This window comes from Moschus berezovskii, chromosome 3 (assembly GCF_049115385.1).
Source record: "Moschus berezovskii isolate FMDL1 chromosome 3, NW_MosBer_1.0, whole genome shotgun sequence".
NCBI classification, from domain to species: domain Eukaryota; kingdom Metazoa; phylum Chordata; class Mammalia; order Artiodactyla; family Moschidae; genus Moschus; species Moschus berezovskii.
The window spans coordinates 115,526,135-115,546,447 of NC_142462.1; the positions used below are offsets into that span (position 1 = coordinate 115,526,135).

Below are 20,313 nucleotides of genomic sequence, written 5' to 3' on the forward strand. Positions count from 1 at the left end.
TGAGCCGCATGGGTCTCCCTGTTGTGAACAGTTCTCTCAGGTTCATTTCTGATTTGAGCCTCTGGGGGAACAGGCGTGGCCCCCTGAGTGACAGGTTGGCTCTGGGGCCTGGCAGGGACAGTGACATCTTAGAAGGACTCCCTGGAAAGCCCCTCTCCCCTCTCATCCACACTCAGGCCAGAGGGCCGTCGGCCTGCCCCGCCCCCGCCATGAGCCCCTGCCTCCTGGGCTGTGTGGTCTTCTGTCTCCTGCAGGCAGGTGAGTCCTGGGGGCAGGGTCCCCTGGGGGGTGCCAGCACTAAGCCTGTCCGCTGTGACTGCAGCATCGGTCCTCCTTCTCCACAGGGGCGGTCCATGCTGGTGTCACTCAGGACCCCAGATTCCAGGTCGTGAGGACAGGGCAGAGCGTGACACTGAGATGCACTCAGTATATGCACCGTGACAGTATGTACTGGTACCGACAAGACCCGGGACACGGGCTGAGGCTGCTCCATTATTCTTCCGCCACTGACACCACTTACAAAGGAGACGTGCCTGACGGCTACAGCGTCTCCAGATCAAGCACAGAGAACTTCCCCCTCACGCTGCAGTCCGCCAACCACTCCCAGACATCTGTGTACTTCTGTGCCAGCAGTTACTCCACAGCGCTGCAGGGTCACCTCCTCTCTGTGCAGAAAGACGGGGGAGGCCCTTGTAGGCGCCTAGCACCAGGAGCCTCAGGGCTCTGCTGCCATGTGCCTGCAGTGTGACCCTGGGTGTGTGGTCTGTGCTGGTCCAGACCTCACTCCAGACCTTGTGGACATGTGTCCACCATCCATCTCTGTCTTTCTCTGCATCCTCCCTCGGAGCCAGGAAGATGCTTCTCTAGATCCGACTCCGGGTCATCACCTGAGCCTGAGGCCTCCAGGAGGGAAGGTTGTGGGAAGTCAAATCCATCTAGACCCTCTTGTCTCTCCCTGGGCACTTCATTGCTGTCTTTCTGAAACTTCTTCATCAACCTGGCTTTCATGAGGTTCCAGATCTGGCCCATCTTGGCCTGGAGGGCAGGGTGTTTCCACCCTTCATCTCTCTGGCCTCAGCTCCCCTGTCCTCTCTTCTCCAGTCATGCTGCTCCTCGCTCACCTGGATCATGTCCCTTCCCTTCTCAGAGACACCAAAAACGCATCCTGTGCCCTGCGGAGGGATCCTGCCTTTCCTAGTGATTAAGTCCTACCTGTGATCCCATTCAAGGTCCCACTGTGTGGTCGGGCACGTCCAGGTACACCTGTTTCCTAGATGAAGTGTGAGTACAAGTGGGATGTCTTTCTTTTGACTTTTGAGTCCTAGATGATGAACTTTTGTCTCCTGAATGTGGTCTCCAACTACTCAGAAGCAGGGCTCTGTCCTCCGTGTGTGTCTCCTCCTTGAGCTCCCGTGATGATGGAGCTGCATGGGCACTGGGACAGCTGATCCGTGTGACAAGACCAGTGGAGACAAGTGGGATGTAACCTCGCCTCTGAGTACCCTCCTGGATCCAGGTCAGTAAAGACACAGAGCTACAGAGCGTCCCCCTCCTGGACTCTACAGCCTTACTCTCCACCCCTCACTCACCGCTGGCCCTGCTCCCTCCTCCCCCTGAAAGAGAGGATGTTTGTAATGACCATTAGCCTGTGAACAAATGACTTTTGAACAAGCAGATGCTCTGATAGCAGTGAAAGTGAGAACTACATTACTTTTGCAACATAGCCTCTTAGGTTTCCAGAAAAACAGAGTTATTATTGTATTGATATATTACACACCAGTGTTTTAAAGGTCAGTGAAATTGGGTCTTCTGTAAAGAAGCTCTGAGGAACCTGTGTTTTAATGAGTGGTGACTTAGATGAATGTGAGGCTCTGCTGAGGGCTGTGGAGACATGAAGGTGCATGGAGATTGAGGAAGACAGGGACAGGACAATTGGTCTTTGACCCGCAGAAGGGAATAGAAGCTTCCAGCCCAGGTCTCTTCCCGGGGCATCATTTCATCCCTTGTTTCTCTGAATATGTCAGTGACTTCATCAGGCTTCTTGGGCCAAATCAAGTCAACCCCTCCATTGCCCACCCTTGCCTAAGAAGTGAATACCATGGAGCCTGTATGACTCCATGGGACCTTGTGGCGGGGGTGCTGGACTGGGTCAGAAATAGGGGTACTCATGGGAGACCATGATGGGCAAGTAAGAAAAAGAATTCACCACCTGGTGTCTGGCATTGGGGGCTTCCCAGGTGGGACTAATGGTAAAGAACCCACCTGACAATGCAGGAGACTTGAGACGCAAGTTCGATCCCTGTGTAGAGAAGATACCCTGGAGAAGGGAATGGCAGCCCACTCCAGTATTCGTGCCTGGGAAATCCCATGGACAGAGGAGTCTGGGAGAATAGGGTCGCAAAAAGTCAGACACAACTGAAGGTGCTGTTGACCCTTTGAGTGAAAGTGCCTGCAGGCAAGGGGAGATGGAGGATGAGAAGATTAAGGTAGAGATGCAATAACATGTGAGCCCTGAGGGAAGGCAGCCCTAAAATCCACGCATGACTGTGAAGAAAGCTGATCGCCGAAGAATTGATGCTTTTGAACTGTGGTGCTGGAGAAGACTCTTGAGAGTCCCTTGGACTGCAAGGAGATCCAACCAGTCCATTCTAAAGGAGATCAATCCTGGGTGTTCATTGGAAGGACTGATGCTAAAGCTGAAACTCCAATACTTTGGCCACCTCATGCAAAGAGTTGACTCACTGGAAAAGAGTCTGATGCTAGGAGGGATTGGGGGTGGGAGGAGACGGGGACGACAGAGAATGAGATGGCTGGATAGCATCACCGACTTGATGGACATGAGTTTGAGTGAACTCCGGGAGTTGGTGATGGACAGGGAGGCCTGGCGTGCTGTGATTCATGGGGTCGCAAAGAGTCGGACACGACTGAGCGACTGAACTGAAACTGAACTGAAGTCATGGCATTGGCAGAGGCAGTGATGTCACCGTGGGAAGTGCCCTGTGGGGACAGGTGACACTGCTCCTCCTCTGCTCATGCTCGCAAGGACCCTGAGCTGGTGAACCTCCCATTGCTGCTCTGTCCCTGCCATGGGCTCCAGGCTCCTCTGCTGGGCGACCCTCTGTCTCCTGGGGGTGGGTGAGTCCTCAGAAAACCAAGCAGGTCCAGTGTGTGTGTGTGTTTGTGTGATGATTACAAATATGCTCTACCTGACTGACCCCACTTCTGTCCCCACAGGTCACACAGGAGCTGGAGTAGTGTCCCAGTCCCCCAGGCACAGGGTCGCAGGGAGGGGCCAGACTGTGAATCTTAGGTGTGATCCAATTTCTGGTCATGTTTCCCTCTATTGGTACCGACAGACACTGGGGCAGGGCCCAGAGTTTTTTACTTACTTTCAAAACGAGCAAGAAGTAGACAAATCAGGGATGCCTAAAAACCGGTTTTCTGCTGAGAGGCCTCAGAAAACATACTCCTATCTGAAGATCCAGCCAGCAGAGCCTGAAGACTCGGCCGTGTATCTCTGTGCCAGCAGCCCAACCACAGCGTGGCACAGTCACCTCCTTCCTGTTCACAAACCTCATCCTTCTCTCTCCTTGCAGCTCCCAGAGCCCCTAAATAGGTTGTTTTTTGCTTTCCACTCACCAATATGTGGCACTAGTGGTAAAGAATTTCTGTGCAATGCAGAAGACCCCAGTTCCAACCCTGGGTCAGTAAGATCCTCTAGAGAAGGGAATGGCTACCCACTCCAGTATTCTTGCCTGTAAAATTCCTTGGACAGAGGAGTCTGATGGGCTATAGTCCATGAGGTTGCAAAGAGTTGACACAACTGAGCACACACACACACCCCAACAAAAATAGGTAGATTTGGACTCAGCTGTTCTTTGGATAGAAAGAGACCATAGATTAACTCCTGAGATACTGCAGCCATAAATGTTGGTGGATAGAAATCATTAAGGCTCACTGGGTTCTAGCAGTCCCAGGGCCAGCTCAGTGCTCCAAGGCACAGGCCACAGGCTTCTATGGGTCCTGCAGGTGTTTGCCCACACATGAGACTTTAGCTGCCTATGTTCGTAGTGAGTTCCCCTCGGTTGTTGTTGGCAACTGGAAAGTTTTCAACTACCTCATATTCTTTCTTCTAAAGTCCCTTCCATCCCTGTCACAGGTGGCACTAGCAGTAATGAACCCAATTGACAATGCAGGAGACTTAAGAGACTTGGGTTTGATCCCTGGGTTGGGAAGATCCCCTGGAGGAGGGCCTGCAACCCACACCAGTATTCTCGCCTGGAGAATCCCATGGCCAGAGGAGCCTGGCAGGGTACCATCCATAGTGTCACACAGTCGGACTCGACTGAAGTGACCGAGCACACACGTCCCTGTTACACTGCAAGTTTTCCACAACATAGCATCAAGACTATCTTCCTGTTTGAAGTAAAATCCTTACTACTTCTGGGCCAGTTAGCTGACAAAGTCAGTGCTGAAAACAGTAAGACTTTATTTCCTTTGCCTCATTTGAGCAACACACTGTCTCTAGTTTGTTTTCATGTTTTCACTGCTGCAGTCCTGACAGTGAGACTAAAGCATCCTTTCACAACCTCTCCAGTTTCACCCTGATTCCCTGAATAAATCTGTTCTCTAGAGGTGGTTGTAATTCACACCCTCGGCTTTTGATTTGAAATAATTTCCCTGAGGTCTTTAACTCAAGAAGACATGATATTTTCTAATGCCTCTATTCCTTTTTATGTGTTTGCTGTATTATATATTGTTATACACATTGGTTATAAATATAAATACCTATATTGTAAACAACACCTTCTATCCATCTTCACCCACAGATGAATCTATGAAATCTAAAGCCCTGGTCAGAGTGGATGTGATTGTGGGTCATGGTTTCTGGGAGTCCGAAGAGATAACCAGATAACTCTGGTGGGTCAGATAGAAAGAACCCGTCTGTAATGCGGGAGACCTGGGTTCGATCCCTGTCTCGAGAAGATCCCTGGGAGAAGGGAATGGCAACCCACTCCAGCACTCGTGCCTGGAGAATCCCATGGACAGAGGAGCCTGGCAGGCTACAGTCCTTGGAGTCCCAAAGAGTGGGACAGGACTGAGCTACTAACACTTTCACTTTTCAAGAGGTAACCCAGCTGTAAGACTGGGATTGAATGGCGTAGGCTCGGCCATGATAGGGGCACCCTGAGCCTTGCATAGAAGGTAAAGGGAATGACAGTCACCCCCAATCTACTTATTAGAAACTGTGGTCACTCAGGACACCAAGGTTCTTTCCCAAGAGCATGAGTGCCCTAGGAAGGGATTTTCCTGATCTTTGATTGTGGTATCAGCAAAGCTTTCCTGGCTCTGGAGAGCAAGGAAGGCCAGATACACATGAGAATTCCCTGCTCTAGCAATCCCATTTGAAGGACTCCCTTTCCAGATTCTCGTCTTCAATTTTTTTTCCCCCATTTTCCCCATCTTTGCCACATGAACCTGGCAGATTCAGCTTCCTTATAATACTATTTTGTACTGCTGTTTTCATATCTTCCAACTCCACTGCTTCTTCCAGAACCATCTGTTCCCTTCCTGCTGCTCAAAGTGGCACAGTGTTCAAGTTAATCATTTAGTGGAGACTGTTCCTGGCTGATCTCAATTTCATCCATCCTTATCTCCCCATGAGATACTGTTCCTTCGTGATGGCTTACGGCTTTATAAGGTGTTCTTTTTTGTTCTTACATTCCAATTTTACTTTTTATTCAGACGCAATTGACCCCATCTCGAAGGCAATTTCCTTATCTTCTCAGTCCTTTGCTGATCTATATTTTGGAGTTAATACTGATTGTCATTTTTAAAAGCAGTTTTGTTTATCTTTAGTAATGAAGATAAAAGAATCTCCTTACACTTCAACTTGTGAGTTTCTCTTACTACCTTTAAAAAACATTTTCTTTCATTTCTCCCATTCTATTCCTCTCCCTTTCAGAAGACAATTTTAAGAAGGAAGATCTCAGTTGGACTATAACGGCCAGATAATGAGATAGAGGTTAAGTATAATGAAGATTACCTATTAAGCGTGATAAATCAAAGGAATAGTTAGGGTTAGAATTAGTGTTGGGATTAGAATGGAAGGAAATTGAGTATAAAATGTGATCACGCAGACATTTCCCAGCACCCCTTGGACCACTGCGGAAGCAACAATGGTGAAGCTTCGGTTATCGGCCACAAGGTGGCACTGTGATGCCACTGAGATCTGAGGGGCTCTGGGCAGGGTCTGGGAGAGAAACCTGGGAGGGAAAGTGTTAAGAAACACAGGCAGGGATCCAGCACTAAGCAGCTGTTGAAGAAGTTTTCAGTTATTTCCAGGCTACCTAACAACTATGGAAGAAGTGGGAGGCCCCTCTAAATCTTAATGAGATCAGCAGTTGAAGGGTTTGGGCAAAGCAGCTTTGATGTCAGGCAGGGGCAGGTGCAGTCTGAGGAGCAACTGTCTCAGAGGAATACTAGGGACCCAGGGGCTGAACCCATGCTCCCAAACTCGGTACATTGCAGCCCCGCCCATCTCCCCTGAAGCAACATCTAAGCCAGGAGGAGCTCGTGTGCCTGAGCCAAGTCACAAGGAACCCTGGGAGAATCTGCAGGGGTGAGGGGTGACATCCCAGACAGGCCCATCTGGCCTTCGGAGAAGAGCCCCCAGCTCCCTCTCTCAGACCTGTGGGTCAGAGGATTTAGCAGGGACGGTCCTCCTCGCCCTGACCCCAAACTCGCACGAGCCCCAAACTCTGCGTGATTCCTTGTCTCCTAGCATCAGGGGAGTTAGGAACTGGCTGAAACCTCTGTAGGGTTTGCAGAGTCCTAGCTCCAAGCCATCTCTTTTCTCCTCAGGCCCAGGTTACTCTACTCACTAAGTCTTATCTTTGCTGTGTGTGTCTGCCTCTCCAACAGGACCGGTGGATGTGGCAGTCACCCAGAAACCAAGAGACCGTATCATACAAACAGAAAACAAAATGGTCCTCGGATGTTCTTAGCATATGAACCACTTGAGAATGTTCTGGTACTGGCAAGACCTGGAACAGGGGCTAAGGCTGATCCATTATTCAAACGGTGTCCACGACACTGGCTGGGTGGGGGTGGGGGATTACAGAGGGATACAGTGTCTCCCGAAGCAAGAAGGAGCATTTCCCCATCCCTGGAGTCAGCCAGCACCAACCAGACCTCCTTGTACTTCTGTGCCAGCAGAAGTGGCATAGCCAGCTGCTCTCTGCACAGAAAGGGCAGCCACAGGCATGAGGCGGACCCTTCTTCCTGAGGCCACGTCTCACCAGGGGAGAAAACTCCTCATTTTGAAGATCTCATGCGACTAGTGTAAACTGAGCTCCATCAGTGTGAAGTGTACGTGTGTGCTCTAATTAAAAAAGACACATGATCTCATTGTTCACTGCAGCACTATTTACAATAACCAAGACATGGGAGCCACCTAAATGTCTGTCGACAGATGAATAAATGAATGAAGATGTGGTACAAATGTAAGTAGAATATTACTCAGCCATAAAAAGAATGAAATGACGCCATTTGCAACAACATGGATGGACTTGGAGATTATCATAATAAGTGAAGTCAGACAGAGAAATACAAATACATGATATCAATTTCATGGAATCTAAAAATGATATAAATGAATTTGTTTACAAAACAGAAATCACTCACAGACATGGAATACAACCTTACAGTTACCTGAGGGGATAGCAGGGTGGGAGGGAGATATATTAGGAGACTGGAATTAATATATGCACACTACTAGAAATAAAATAGACAAAAAGGACCTACTGTATAGACACGAAACTGTATTCTATGTCTTATAATAGCCTATAATGGAAAATGATCTGAAAAAGATTATATATATGCATATATAATCGAATCACTTTGCTGAACACCTGAAGCTAACACAACATTGTAAATTAATTATATTGATACTTCAATTTAAAAATGGTTTAAAAAAGTAAATTCAAATAGCACTTAATGTTACATCTCTCAATTGAGAATATTCTGGTAATTGAGCAAAGCCAAGGAACAGTAGCATCCAACATGAAATTTATATTTCTCTTTCTTTTTTTAAGCAGAAAGCACCCAGGCAGCTTTAAATTCCCTGAGTGATCTGAGCTCTCCCATCTTGAAACTGTTACATAAAACTGCTTGGTGCTCACTGAACACCCGGCAAGAATTCTCCAGAGGAAAAAAAATCTCAGTAATAAATTATAAAATACACAAGTAAACAAAACACTTAGGAGAATTTAGAATTTAGTAGATGCGTCAAACAGCTGCATTAAACCCCAAGATGATCAACTGAAGAATTATCAAAATTGGATGACAGACTAAGTCTCTCTTGTGGGCACAGGGCAGTATTTTGCATCTTCTCCGGTTACAGGTCTTCTGAGGTCACAGAGACCATCTCACGTTCTCAATATTTTATACATATGACTATTCCCATAGTCTCTTACTTGTGTGTGATTCATTTCTAAGTTGAACTGCATGGAACACAAGCATAAAATTGTACATGACTCCAATTTGTATGCAATTTGTTAATTAAGAAAGAACTTCATTTTTTATCATCCATTTGATTTGGATTAAAATCTATGAGTTTTTCAATTTTTTTCTTGTAAAATATAAAATTTTTATTGGGCAACAATTTTATTCACCCCTAGGCCGTATCCCTCCTCAGCTCCTTACAGCTGGAAGGCCACACACAAAGAGCAGAGTTTCTTCACATGGGAAACATTGACTCCAAGACTGGGGGTTCACAGCTGGGTTTCACAGGAAGGCAAACCCCAAGTGCTACTCACCCCTTGACTTCCTATGCCATATACACCCTGGGACAGGGGAACACCGGTTGACCCAGGTCCTGATCACAAACAAGAGAGCAGGCTGCTTGCTGGCAAAAACTCCACTCACTAATTGGCCAATCTGCTGAAAGTCTAAATGGTGAAACTGATGAAAAACCAATGTTGACAAGTTATGGTGTTTACAGCAGTTCAGGATGCTTGGAATGATTTCAACAGCCTTTGGGGTTCTTTTCTTTTGAAGTTTTTGATTAGCTACAGCTTTCTTTCAGCCATTGATCCTCAGCTGTTTCTGGGCAAACTTGTCAGTCCAGCTTATTTTGAGGTCAAATTTGGATGTTGCATACTTCAGTCACTGAGGACTTTTCACATTCTCAATATTTGATGCATGTGATTGTTTTGTCTTCTCTTACTTGTGTGTGGTTCACTTGTAAGGTGGGTTGCATGGAATAGAAGCAAAAACATGACCCCCTTCTCCTGTGTAACTGTATATTTATGTTTTAGGAATACTTTAAAGTGTAATTAATAGAGAGAAAATGCTCTAATTAATATACATAATGCTCTAATAATATCTAAATATACAAAATAATATACAAAATGCTCTAATATAATATACGCTCAATCATGCCGACTCTGCGACCCCATGGACTGTCCATGAAATTCTCCAGTCCAGAATACTGAAGTGGGTAGCCTTTCCCTTCTCTAGGGGATCTTTCCAACCTGGGAATTGAAGTCAGGTCTTCCACACTGCAGGCAGATTCTTTACCAGCTGAGCCTCAAGGGAAGCCCAAGAATACTGGAGTGGGTAGCACATCTTCCTGACCCAGGAATCGAACCAGGGTCTCCTGCGTTGCAGGTGGATTCTTTACCAACTCAGCTATAAGGGAAGCCCACAATAATATACATATTTCTGGGTAAGTTTTGACAAAGGCATATACCAATGCAACCATAATAGAAATCAAAATAAAGAACATTCCCTTCAACCAAGAAAATTTCCTCGTGCCTCTTCCCAGTTCATTTCTGAGAAAATCACTTTTCTGACTGTATGATTATAGTTTTCCAAAGTGGCTGCACCAGTGTACAGCACCAAGTGTAGGGGTTCCCATGTACCTCCATCCACACCAATATTTGGTATTCTCCTTTTTACTGTTAGCCATTCTATTGGGTTCACAGTGATGTCTCATTTACACTTCATTAAGGTTGGGGGCGGGAGGAGAAGGGGATGACAGAGGATGAGATGGCTGGATGGCATCACCGACTCTATGGACATGAGTATGAGTGAACTCTGGGAGTTGGTGATGGACAGGGAGGCCTGGCGTGCTGTGATTCATGGGGTCACAAAGAGTTGGACATGACTGAGCGACTGAACTGAATTGAACTGAATTAGTAATGATATTTACTTTTACATATCTTCCTATCTTTTTTATAATGTGCCTGCTTTTAAATTTGTTCATATTTAAAAATCATTTTGCTTTATATTACTGATTTGTAGAGGATATTTTTATATCCTAGATAGGAGCATTTTGACCATTAAATAGATTGAATCTGTCTTCTCCCACCTGGCTTGCCTTCTTGCTTTTTTAATGTCGCCTTTTGGTAAATTGAAGATTTACATTTTTTAAGGCCTAACTTATCATTTTTTTTCCTTTTCACTTGGTGCCCTTTGCATCCTGTTTGCCTATCCCAAAGTTACGATCCTTTTCTATTTCTTTCTCCACTGCTTCACTTGAATAACATCATTCCCTGTTCCTTGCCGTCAGCTGGAAATGACCCACCTCCAAAATGACGACTTAAACACCTCACTCTGCCCACAGCTTCCTGTCCTCCCACACCTATTCTTTGACGATATCAGGATCTCCTATCCATTGGTAACTGGTCTTCCTTCCTTCTATTCCTTAGGGTCCTTCCGTATTTTCATCACCTCCTGATAGAGTAGATTTGATGATGTTACATTCTTTTAACCCTTCCTTGCAAATATTCCTTCTTTGGCCATGACCTTTTAGGTTGCCCTCACATTACAGAAACCCAAACCAGAGCAGAGGCATTGATCTCTCCTTTTCACAACAGCAGCTGAGAGCTGTCACAGTAAGTCACACCTGCACAAACTAGTATCTAACATGAAAAATCGAGTCACTAACCTTACCGGCTTTTACATCTCTGTTTTGAGATACCAGTTGGCTCACTCGCTCACTTTCCAAAACACTATTCCTAATATTTAAAATGCTTTCCACTCTCTGTAAAATGTGTCCACTTCTTGCCTCTTAATTCAAGGGTGAATCCTACAGCAGAGGGCAGTGCCCTTCAAGGGGGATCTTTGTGGGGTCCCTGGTCTCTACCGAATATATGAAGAAACCCATCCTGCTGTAGACTTCCCTGAGTAGAGGTAGGTGAGGAGTGGAGTCTGACTTCCCTGGATCCCCTTCAGAGTCTATGTCGCTAAGGCACACTATTTATTTTCACACTGCATATTCCTCTCTGCTTCTGCTGCCTGTCTCAGCAATGCTAATTGCAGAACATTAGAAATTTTGTTACTGCTAATTGCAGAATGTTGGAAATTTGTCATTGCTAATTGCAGACAGTTAGAACTTTTGTTACTGCTAATGGCAGAATGTTAGAACTTTCTCTTTTTTTAAGGCAGAATACATTCTCTGAGCTCATTTCCCCGTTTTCACCTGGCTACATCTACTATTTTACTCCGCAGGGTGATGGGAAGTTGAGGAGGACCAATGAAGATCCTATTTATAAAGGTGAGGCAGGGTTCAGGGAAACCAGTAAAGGAAGGAGAAGCGTCCTAAGGGTGGCATAAATGGGTGGCTCTTATCCTCACAGGCCTGAAAGTTGGGGGCAGGGTGCTGTTTCCTGGGCAGTCAGTTCAGTTCAGTCGCTCAGTCGTGTCCGACTCTCCGCGACCCCATGAATCACAGCACGCCAGGCCTCCCTGTCCATCACCAACTCCCGGAGTTCACTCAAACTCATGTCCACAGAGTCGGTGATGCCATCCAGCCATCTCATTCTCCGTCGTCCCCTTCTCCTCCCACCCCCAACCTTTCCCAGCATCAGAGTCTTTTCCAGTGAGTCAACTCGTCGCATGAGGTGGCCAAAGTATTGCAGTTTCAGCTTTAGCATCAGTCCCTCCAATGAACATCCAGGATTGATCTCCTCTAGAATGGACTGGTTGGATCTCCTTGCAGTATAAGGGACTCTCAAGAGTCTTCTCCAACACCACAGTTCAAAAGCATCGATTCTTCGGCGGTCAGCCTTCTTCACAGTCCAACTCTCACATCCATACATGACCACGGGAAAAACCATTGCCTTGACTAGACGGACCTTGGTTGGCAAAGTAATGTCTCTGCTTTTTAATATATTATCAAGGTTGGTCATAACTTTCCTTCCAAGGAGCAAGCGTCTTTTAATTTCATGGCTGCAATCAGCATCTGCAGTGATTTTGGAGCCCAAAAAAACAAAGTCTGACACTGTTTCCACTGTTTCCCCATCTATTTCCCATGAAGTGATGGGACCAGATGCCATGATCTTTGTTTTCTGAATGTTGAGCTTCAAGCCAACCTTTTCACTCTCCTCTTTCACTTTCATCAAGAGGCTTTTGAGTTCCTCTTCACTTTCTGCCATAAGGGTAGTGTCATCTGCATATCTGAGGTTATTGATATTTCTCCCGGCAATCTTGATTCCAGCTTGTGCTTCTTCCAGCCCAGCGTTCCTCATGATGTACTCTGCATATAAGTTAAATAAGCGGGCAGTAGGGTGCTGTAATTTAAGGAGCCAGGTCTGGCCTGGATGAAATGTAGGGAGAAGGAAGCCACGGGGAAGACATTTATTATAAACCAGGACAGTGGTGCCCTGCTTCCCTTCACTCTCCTGCCATCATCTCCTATAAACAAAACCCAATCTAGAGGAAGCCCAGTTACTAGAATCCATAAATGTCAGAATCACAGGGTAAGACGAGTCCATAGGGATAAACAGTAACTCTCCAGAACTGAAGATGGGTTTGAAGACAGTAAACCCCAAGTTAGCTAGGTCCCTGCCCATAAGTCGATCACAGCTGAGACCTGTTTCTGGAGGACCTTCACTCCCAAGAATTTATAGACAACCCAGACCCCCTGCAGACCCAGTCAGATGGACTGCATCTTAGAGTCTCTGCATTACTGGCCAGTCAGAACAGGGGGACCGCCCAGGAAAGGAAAATATCCAGACGAGGCTTGGTTTGACCCCGGCATCAACGCGACGAGTGCGAACAGGCGGAGAGGGACCTGGAGGCTTCCTCACAGACCCTCCGCCTCGGCTGACGTCATGGTGGGTGGGCTTCAGCACCGAGACCCGCGAGCAGAGTCCGTGGGGCTAAGGAAGGTGAGCGGAGACAGGGTTTCCTGGTTGCTGGTGGGGGTGGGGGCGGGGGCAGCAAAGGGGCACCCGCCTCACAGAAACATCAGCACAACTGCGTGGAGACTGAGGTCGCCCTGAGCCATCTTCCTGCTTGGCTTCCGGAAGCACACGGGGCAAAGGGGCGGGGCTATCAGGATAATCCTCCAATCAGAGAGCGCGAAGCCGGAACTCTGCTCTCACCCAGCAGGACCAGACAGCGCTCGGCGCCTGCCGCCCACCCCCGGGTGCCATGGGCTCCAGGCTCCTTCCCTGGGTGATGCTGTATCTTCTGGGAGCAGGTAAGTCCCGTGGACAAAGAGATGATTGCCCTCCTGAGCTTGCCGACTGCCGAACGCTCCACCTCACCTTGGGGGTAATCGTCAAGCTCTCTCCAGCGTTCACTTGATCTCTGTGGTTCCCACAGGCCCTTTGGAGGCTGAAGTCACCCAAACTCCAAGATACCTGATCAAAACGACGGCACAGAGAGCGACCCTGATATGTTCTCCTATGTTGGGGCACAGCAGTGTATCATGATACCAACAGGCCCGGAGTCAGGGCCCCCAGTTCCTCTTTGAGTTGTATGAAACTCTGCAAAGAGCTAAAGGAAACTTTCCAAATCGGTTCTCAGCAAAACAGTTCCACGACTTTAGCTCTGAGCTGAACGTGACCTCCTTGGAGCTGACGGACTCAGCCCTGTACCTCTGTGCCAGCAGCTTGGCACAGCTGTGCTGAGTCACCTGCGCTCTGCGCACAAACCTCTCTGCCTTGGCTTGAGCAGTGACAGAGCGGTGCAGCCTCCCACCCAGGTTTCCCTCCTCCGAGGGATGTTTTTAGCCGCTTCAGATTTGCTTCTTGTGCCCTGCTGAGCTCACAGCACTCCCGGAGAAGAGCAAGCAGGGTCTCCTCAGTGCACTGAATGTTTCCCATCCCACAGCATCAGCCAAGTACCGGGAATCATCAACAGAGGGGGACACCTGAGCCCTTCGCTTGTGCTAGAGTCTCTGTATACCATACCGTTGGAAGCTCTGTGACAATCGTGCAAATCAACTATTCTTATACCCACTTTATAGATAAAAGAGCTCAGGGACATTAAATCATTTTCCCAATGTCTCATGATTTAGAAGACGCAGAACTGGGAGACAAACATGTCTGTTTACAAAATCCATACTTCCTCCATACGCCCAGCTGTTCCATCATTAGCCTCTTCGACCCCATCAGTGAGAGCAGAGGCAGGGCTGGATCTTCACCTGTCCTGCTAGTCATCAGTGGAAAGCTGATACCTCGTCAGGAACATCACCATGGCCTCCTCCTTGGCAACACTGAAGAACATAAGATTTCACGCAGATTCATTCTCATTTGTATGCAGCCCTCTCATTTTTTTTTTCAGGCTATAATGCACGTCTTCATTTTTTACAGTCTGTTTTGATGGACAAAAGTTTAATGCAACTGACATTATAGTTTTCTTTGTGTCTCAACTAGACGAATGCTTCCTCAAACAAGTGCCTGGAAATAGTCTTAATTTAGTCTAGTAAATTTAAATTTTACTTTTCATAAGTAATAAAATATACATGAAATATATTTTCACGTAGGGATTAAGTAGAGATCTGGGCCTATAAGGACGGAATATATTTGCAGAAATGTGGATGGGCCTAGACAGGGTCATACAAAGTGAAGTAATTCAGAAGCAGAAAAAGAAATAGCATGTATTAACGCTTATAAGCGGAATCTAAGAAAACGGTGCAGATGAACAAATCTTTTTCAGATAAATTAGAGGTCACTGGACCTGGTCCACTGAACTATGTGGTGGATGTCCACTTGCACGGATCACTGGGCAATGCCAGAGACACAGAGCTGAGGATCACTCGTCCTCAAACCCCAACCTCCTCCAGCCCTCACCCTGCCTGTGGGATGGGTTGCTAGGCAGGGCTTTATCTGGGCTCCCCCTCTTCACCCTCAGCCGTTTCAGAAATGCTGTTTGTGGCAGCAAAGCCTCCATTTATAGAGAGGCCATGTATTAGTCCTTGAATAATTGTGTGAGTCTTTCTGGGCAGAAATAATCAAATATACAATTGCCTAGCATGGCCCAAGGATAGACCAAAGCCCTGGTTTCGCCTGAATGATTCACATCAATGCTTTAAAAACTAATGCAGCTTCATCTCCTTAGGCAGCGAAGACTAAAAACAGACTACTCATTTCATAGAGTTGAACCTTAGAAAGACTGGAGTTAGAACATGTGCCCTGGGGACAGCATCCCTTACTACCCTTTGGAGAAAGCCGTGAGCTGCTGCTGAACACTGGAATAACATCACGACCGACACTGGAGTGAGTAATACTGTTACTTGAATTATAAGTAAAGGAGGAACATTTCTAGACCAATGAAAATGTTAACATTTTTTTAAATTGAGTTTGGAAATGCAGGCACTAGGGGGCGCTCATTTACCTTCCTTCTCAAATAAGGATTATTCAAGGCTTGTTCTAGAATGAGGGGTCAGAGGCTCCCCTCCAGGTGCTGGCCAGTTCTTGTACAAGCAAAAGCCACATTAATCTGCATTCAGCACAAAATGAAGTCACCATCGACCTCATCATTCCACCCACTTCACCGGTCAGGGTATGTCAATATGCACAGTTCACTTGGGTTCCTTCACCCTTGGCTTATGTTTTAAAATAAGCATTTATACTGTATTCCACGGTCAATGCCTCTCTGGATATTGCCTATTTAGACACCACAGATTCTGCAACCTGGTCAAGGATCTGAGTTTAAAGCTGTCATGTGATTAGGCTGTTTTTGTTTTTCAGTAAATCGTGGTTGATTATCTATTTTATGTATAGGAGTTTGTATCCATTAATCCCTTACTCCTAATTTGTCCCTCCTTCCCTCGGTTTCCCTTTTGGTAACCATCGATTTGCTTTCTATGGCTGTGAGTCTGTTTTTGTTTTGTATATACATTCGTCTTATTTTTTAGATTCCACATAACAGCCGATACCATGTAGTATTGGTCTTCCTCTGTCTGGCTTATTTCACTAAGCATAATGTTTTCTAGGTTCATCCACATTGCTGCAAATGGCAATATTTCATTCTTTTTATAGCTGAATAATATTCCATTGTATATATACAATATATAATATATATATATTATGTAATGTAGCATATATATGAAGAATGCAATGGCACCCCACTCCAGTACTCTTGCCTGGAAAATCCCATGGGTGGAGGAGGCTGGTAGGCTGCAGTCCATGAGGTCGCTAAGTGTCGGACACGACTGAGCGATTTCACTTTCACGCATTGGAGAAAGAAATAGCCCACTCCAGTGTTCTTGCCTGGAGAATCCCAGGGACAGCAGAGCCTGATGGGCTGACATCTGTGGGGTCACACAGAGTCGGACACGACTGAAGTGACTTAGCAGCAGCAGCAGTGTATGGACAGGGAGGCCTGGCGTGCTATGATTCATGGGGTCGCGGAGAGTCGGATACGACTGAGCGACTGAACTGAACTGAACTGATGCGCCACATCTTTGTCCATTCATCTGTTGGGTTGCTTCTATGCCTTCTTAATAATGCTAAGCTATGTTCTGTAGTTAGGGCTTCCCTGTCGCTCAACTGGTAAAGAATCCGCCCACAATGCAGGAGACCTGGATTCAATCCCTGGGTTGGGAAGATCCCCTAGAGAACGGAATGGCTACCCACTCCAGTATTCTTGCCTGGAGAATTCCATGGATAGAGGAGCCTGATTGGCTACAGTCCATGGGTCACAAAGAGTCAGACATGACTGAGTGACTAATACACACAGACGTTTTACAGCTAAAAAAAAAAGCATCAACAATGTATAAAGACAATGTTAAATGTTAATGATCCCCCTCCCTCTCCAGACATACCCCTATCGAATCCCATCTTCAGGGTGTGTTTCTTACCTTCTCAATGTTGATGCAAACCCATCTACCCAGATACACCCACAAAAGTGGGGCCACCTGTACACATTAACTGCCGCTTGCATGCTTTCTTCTCTTAGTATACTTCGGACATTTTTTTCAGATCAGTAGATAAAGATCTAACTTGCTTCTATTAACTGCTTCATATTGCATAATGGAGGTGGACAGGTAGGTTAATGGCCTCATGCATGGTCTCAGAGCTGATAAGTGATAGAACCAGATTACAAAGCACAGTTTGTCTGCATCTGTGTTGGAGGGCATGGGAGCTATAGGATCACTGTGGGAATCAAAAATACAGAACCACTGGGGGTTTTCTGTCTTCAGGTCAGACACCAGAGGTGAAAGGGTCTGAGCATTTCTTATAGTATTGCAGGTAAGAGCATCATGGCACAGGAGAAGTGTTAGAGGGGGCTGACTGGGGCTAAGCCCCAGAAAAGCCAAACTTTGAGCAAATTATTCTAATCCCAAGATGCATCAGAGACACAAATGTAAATAAATTAGGGAAGGAAACTTTGTGAGAAACTATTGTTAAAATGAGAAGTGGGGAGAGGCAACTGAGTGGTTGCTTAACAAACATGAATGCAGAGGAATACAGTGTTAATTAACTAAACTCCACGCTGGTTCTGATCAGTTTTGCTTGTTAAGGCGGGTGGAAATGGGATAATTTATTGCAAAGGTGAAGTTACCATCTGGACTACTCCGTTTCTGCCAATGAAGGCTAGTGACAAAGGGAGAAGTGGTGGGGCTGGGACCACAGCTTGCCTGTTCAGTTGTCGTTCGTTGTGCTCTCTCTGCATCGTGTCTGACTCTTTGCAACCCCATGAACTGCAGCACGCCGGGCGTCCCTGTCCTTCACTATCTCCTGGAGCCTGCTCAAACTCATGTCCATCGAGCCATTAATGCCATCCAACCATCTCACCCTCTGTCACCCCCTTCTCCTCTTGCCCTCAATCTTCCCCAGCATCAGCACTTGTTCAGTGGGGCGCACTAATAAATCATGCCCTGACCAAGGAGACTCTCAGGGTCTGGACATGGGTCAGTTTTCCTGCATAATAAAGTTGGAGGAAACTTATCATCTGGAAGGGATTGTGATTCTTGTTCCTTTTATGAAGGCATGGTCTGCATAAGGGCATGCTCAGTTGTCTCCAACTTTTACGACCCCATGGACTGTAGCCTGCCAGGCTCCACTGTGCATGAGATTTTACAGGCAAGAACACAGGCGTGGGTAGCCATTTCCTCCTCCAGGGGATCTCCCCAACCCATGGATCAAACCTGCATTTCCTGTGTTGATCAGCAGACTTTTTACTACTGAACCATGTGGGTAGCCCACAGGCATCTTAGATATACTGAATTGATTCCTATCAGTGAGACTCAGTGATGTCACCCTGGGAAGTGCCCTGTGGGGACAGGTGACACTGGTCCTCCTCTGCTCATGCTCGCAAGGACCCTGAGCTGGTGAACCTCCCATTGCTGCTCTGTCCCTGCCATGGGCTCCAGGCTCCTCTGCTGGGCGACCCTCTGTCTCCTGGGGGTGGGTGAGTCCTCAGCAAACCAAGCAGATCCAGTGTGTGTGTGTGTTGATTACAAATAGGCTCTGTGTGTGTGTGTGTGTTGATTACAAATAGGCTCTACCTGACTGACGTGTGTGTGTGTGTGTGTGTGTGTTGATTACAAATAGGCTCTGTGTGTGTGTGTGTGTGTTGATTACAAATAGGCTCTGTGTGTGTGTGTATGTGATGATTACAAATAGGCTCTACCTGACTGACCCCACTTCTGTCCCCACAGGTCACACAGGAGCTGGAGTAGTGTCCCAGTCCCCCAAGCACAGGGTCACAGGGAGGGGCCAGACTGTGAATCTTAGGTGTGATCCAATTCCTGGTCACCAAGTCCTTTACTGGTACCGACAGATGCTGGGGCAGGGCCCGGAGTTTTTTACTTACTTTCAAAACGAGCAAGAAGTAGACAAATCAGGGATGCCTAAAAACCGGTTTTCTGCTGAGAGGCCTGAGAAAACATATTCCTATCTGAAGATCCAGTCAGCGGAGCCCGAGGACTCAGCCGTGTATCTCTGTGCCAGCAGCCCAACCACAGCGCTGCACAGTCACCTCCTTCCTGTTCACAAACCCCTACGTGCTCGCTTCTCCTCATGGTTCCCAGAAATCCAAGACAAAGGAGTTACCGTTCTTCCCTCTGCAGGGGGAGTAAGTAGATTTGGGGCTTCAGCTGTTCTGATAGTAGGAGGTCAAAAAATTACCTTTGAAAGACTAGAGCATCTGTAGGGTAGTCATAATTTTCCCTTATGGGTTTCTGAGATCCCTTTATATAGGAACTATAAAATTCTATAATTGGGCTAGAATATCAGACTTTAGTCTCAGATAGAGTGAAATACACTCTTGTAAAACTATGTCATTTTAGCACATTTATAATAAACTCTTGATACTGAGTGTCAGCAACTCAGACCACACAGTGCCCAGATGTAGGCCAGCCAATGCAGAACATTTTTAAGGTCATCTGTAGCTGCTAGTCTTAACAATAAATAAATTAGAATCCTAAGTGACAATGGCCACTGATATAAATTATCCACAAGGAATTGTCATCCACAATAATGTATGCTAATGTATGTCCATATATTGCTTTTTAGTTCTTAAAAATCCTGAAGTCATTTTGTGTTTAATTTCCTTCTTCTCTAGTCTATCTTTTAAAAAAATAGAAACTCAGCTTGGTTTTCATAAAAGATAACCCTACTTGAGAAGATATCAAAGGAGAGTGGTTAAAAAAGATTGAAATAAGAGTCATGTCAACCATTCAGGGTTCTTGGAGGTTTCCAATTTATACTCCCACCAGAAGTATATGAGCCTTTCAACTGGTTTATACAGACACACGAACATGCATGCACACACACTCTGTGGGTTATTTTTCACTCTCTTAATGATGTCTTTGATGAGGAAAACTTCTTAATCCAAAATTATTCCATCACCACCCTCCCATTTGTGGTTTGCATTTTGTATTTTACTGTCTAGGAATTTTTTTCCTATTTCAAAATGATCACGTTTTCTTATATTTCCTTCTAAATTCTTTATGCTTTAAACTTTTACATTACAATCTAATCCAGCTGGAGTGAATTCTTTGTATATGCAATGAGGAAGAGGCCAAGTTATGATATTCCATGTAGATATTAAATTGACCCAGTATTA

At 46.2% G+C, this 20,313-nt stretch overlaps 1 long non-coding RNA gene across 2 annotated transcripts; it reads left to right on the forward strand.

Moving 5' to 3' along the window:
• The first annotated feature begins 748 nt into the window (after positions 1 to 748).
• On the forward strand, positions 749 to 3,371 carry LOC148778412 (uncharacterized). Of its 2 annotated transcripts, XR_016036522.1 has the most exons (4): positions 749 to 914; positions 1,148 to 1,281; positions 1,369 to 3,131; positions 3,235 to 3,371. It is a non-coding gene; the product is annotated as an uncharacterized LOC148778412 (long non-coding RNA). The 2 variants fall into 2 exon arrangements; XR_016036521.1 differs by having other exon boundaries at positions 749 to 1,281.
• The last annotated feature ends 16,942 nt before the right edge of the window (positions 3,372 to 20,313 follow it).